The sequence below is a fragment of the Pteropus medius genome, unplaced genomic scaffold (assembly GCF_902729225.1).
Source record: "Pteropus medius unplaced genomic scaffold, Ma_sr-lr_union100, whole genome shotgun sequence".
Lineage (NCBI taxonomy): Eukaryota > Metazoa > Chordata > Mammalia > Chiroptera > Pteropodidae > Pteropus > Pteropus medius.
In genome coordinates, this window is record NW_024352784.1 from 889416 (window position 1) to 893246 (window position 3831).

The window sequence follows — 3831 nt, forward strand, 5'->3', positions numbered from 1 at the left end:
ATAATTGAAAATAAATCTCTTTATGGAAAAGATAAGACCATCGCCTCCATTTTTAAAATCCATTCATGTCTTCATACTTCTGGAGTTAGGTAAATGTCTCTGGAGTTCTCTCACTATCTGTAGTTATCTCACTAACTAGAGTTGTAAGTTAATTTCCCAAGACTGGGTCTTAGCACAGGAACCCAAGATTTTGGCAAAATTTATTCAGAAAGCCCAACTTAGGAAAAACACAAAAATATCCTCTCTACACTGCGCAATATGCCAGAAACCTGAGCAGACAGCTGAGAAGGCATAAGTTTTATGGTTATGGAGCAATGAAAAATTTCCTTTAAAATTCCCATAGGAGCTTTCAAAGGATGGGCAAGCACAAGACTGGCTCACACTGCCTGGAATATGGGCAGTACAGATGGAGCCCCTGCACATAAATAGTCTGTCTGTTATCAGCCTCGAAAGCAGGTGCACATCTGTTAGGGAAAAGCTACGGAAAGCTACTTCACTGTAGTTACATGAACCCTGGTAGAAAAAGAAAAGGAGCGGGGTAAAAGTAATTTGCCACAGACGAAGGACAAGGCCTTCTTTTTGTTTTTAACCTTTCCCTGTAAAGAGGGTGAAAGCTCATACCAGGGAACATAATGACATTAATGACGGTGACACAACACATTTGTACAGAATTTTATAATTTCTAAAGTGCTTTAGCAACCACTTTCTCATTGGATCCTCATACAACAACCCTGTGAAATAGAAGTTACGGAGTTTAAAAAGGAGGTTGCTCGACCACAAATTAGGAGGGTTGCACAGGACACCCAGCATCCAAGGAAGCTTATATATCTAAACATTTTTCTTAATTAGCTTGTCTTTTAAAAAAATTCTCCCAAATCTTGTACTTACAGCAGTAAATTTCATTTGTGTGGATGGTGCTATTGGGTATCATCAGGTATTCCCTCTTGTATTACAAGATGGATAAAGTCTTTTGTGAATAAGATGAGCCAGAAGAGGAAGCCTCTGTTGTTTCCCCTATTTTTATACAATGTTGGTGTTTGCTCTCTCTTATTTGTATTCATAATAGCTATTAGGAGGACACATAGAGATCTAAAATTTAAATAGTAGATAAATGAAAAGTTTTTTCATATGTTTTAAAATAGAGATGTTATGTTTTCATTAAATATTGAAGAACCCTATGGACATGCAAAATAGCATTTTGTATGTCTATGAATGCACAAATTTTAAAGAACTTATTTACATTTGAGATAAGGGACTCATACAATTTGGATCATCCCTATTTAATGAAAAAAGATTAATTTCGTAGCAAGTAGAGCCTATTCTAAATGACAACTGTCTCTCTTCTTTTTTAATAGGATCCTTCCTTCTCACCTATAAGAAACCACAATGGGATCCAGTCAACCTCAGCAACACTTCCCTTTTGAAGAAAACACAAGGGCCACTCGTTCACAAATGTGTTTGGTCTTTACTCCATAGATATTTTGGTTCATCGTTGCGGGGGACAAGAACATAGAGGTTGGCCAGCAGGATGTGGACATGGTTGGGGATTTTTTGGCTGAAGCGCTGAGCAATAATGGTGAAAAACCCTGGAAGGTAGAACATGAGGTTGACACAGACATGAAAACCACAGGTGCTGTGTACTTTCATTCGAACATCCTGGAACGGAAGCCTGAGACTGCCCTTAGAATGAGCCTGTAGGAGATGGCTATTGTCACCATATCTAGCATAATACTGAGTAATGGCACAGAGATTCCATACCAAATACTGATGGTGATATCAGCACAAGCCGGCTTTGCCAACCCCATGTGTTCACAGAATGTGTGGGCATTGATGTTTGTCTGACAGAAGGGCAGTCGTTTTACAGGGAAGACAATGGGGAAAACAGTTGCAAAACTCCTGAGCACTACAACACCGCTTATTTTGCCAGTGACGCCATGGCTAAGAATGGTGGTATACCTCAGTGAGAAGCAGATGGCTACATAATGGTCAAAAGCCATTGCCAAGAGAATGCCTGACTCTACTACAAAGGCAAAATGCATAAAGAAGAGCAGGGTTACACAACCACCAAAGGAGATGTCTACGTCATCCAACCAGAAGGTGCTCAAGGCTTTGGGTACTGTGGATATAATAGAATTAGATCCCAAAAAGCTAGCAAGGAGAGGAAGAAGTACATGGGTATATGCAGACTGTGCTCCACTACCACTACACAGATCAGGATACCATTTCCTGACACAGCTAGCAGGTACATCAGGTAGAAGGGAATGGAGATCCACATGCGCAGCTCCTTCAGGCCAGGGATGTCGATAAGGACAAACATATCATAATTGACAGTAGAATAGTTGAGAGCAGACATGCCTGAATTATGGTATGAAGCTTTCATCACTTATCTGTAAGGAGAAAGAAAGTTAAAGAGCTAGCCTGTCATGACCAACTAGTATATATTTATTAATTCTCAGTGGGCTCAGATCTGCTATGTAAAAATCTCACTTCATTAAGTTCCCACCTACTCAGAGTGCTAATTATGGACTCAAATGTGTGCAGTAATCTGCTTTGAAGAGAAAGATTTCAAAGATTCATTGTGGGATTGAAGAATTTTTAAAAGATGCTTCCAAGGAAAATCCAGCACTATGTTTTTAGAAGTAGGGGTCAGGAGTCAAACTATGTAAGTTAGAAAATTCTCCACTTAACAGCTGAACAATTTAGATAAACTTTCTGTGTGTCATTTTTCTATTATAATATGGAAACAATAAGAAAACCTACCTCATTGGGACTAAATTTGATGTTTGTAAAGGACATGGTGCTATAATTGACATATAGCAAGAGCTCAATACACAGTATCAATTTTATTAGCTTTTAGTTAAAATTAACTTTGTCTTTCAAATATCTCCCTTAAAGAATCTTTTTCTATATACCCAGGCCTGACCAGATACTTTTGTTATTTATTTTCTTGATGCTCTATAGATTTTCATAACAATTATTAAAGGTAGTGATTATTTTTACACATATAATCTTGATTATTTGATTAATGCATGTCTTTTTTTCAACAGATTGAACACTACATGAGGAGAGGCATTGTATCTATTTTGTTCTTTATTATGTTCTGCTATCTAGCACAGAGCCTTGTTTCTAACAGGTATTCGATGATCTGTATTGAATGACTGAATGTATACATGCATGAATGAATGGTCAATTGCCTGTCCCCTTCAACGGTTTCATTTCTTAGCATTTCACTAAAGGTACCTGAGTCTACTAAGTGACACACATTTTCCCAGGACACATTATATCCTCTTACACCTCTAAGCTTTGCACGTGCTGATCTCTTGGCATGTCTTTTCTGTATCTTTCCCTAACACTTATTCATCTTCAACATCCGTTAAGTTAATCTATTTTTCAAGACCTTCTCTAATCTCCAGGTGGACGCCTTTGTTGGAAGAGGTCAAGAGGATGTGACTGTTGGTTGACCTGCAAATTGTACCCGGGGCAATCCAGGTACAGCTTCTCTTTCCTTGGAATGTACATTCTGCCCATCATTTCCATAAATGGATTCATTTTCAAGGACACAGCCTTAAGGGAACATTGTATTGTCGATACTATCTAGATGGTATGTGTGCTTGAACCTGGTTGCAGCTTTTATATAAACTTTTAAGATGATGGCAGGGAAGTGTGGGGATCTACTTGTCTTGTGACCACCCAAGACAAGTCTTGTATGTAAGTTCCCTTGCTCTTGAAATCTACCACCTACCAACCTGGAATGGCCTGCTTTTTTCTTAGATCCCTCCTTGCCTGGGTACAGGGGCCAGTTATGAATTTCACCCACTGAATTCCTGAGGT

At 38.7% G+C, this 3831-nt stretch overlaps 1 pseudogene; it reads right to left on the bottom strand.

Annotated features, from left to right (window-relative positions):
- Nucleotides 1-1403: 1403 nt before the first annotated feature.
- LOC120590473 (olfactory receptor 52B2-like) lies at nucleotides 1404-2353 on the bottom strand (annotated as a pseudogene).
- Nucleotides 2354-3831: the final 1478 nt, after the last annotated feature.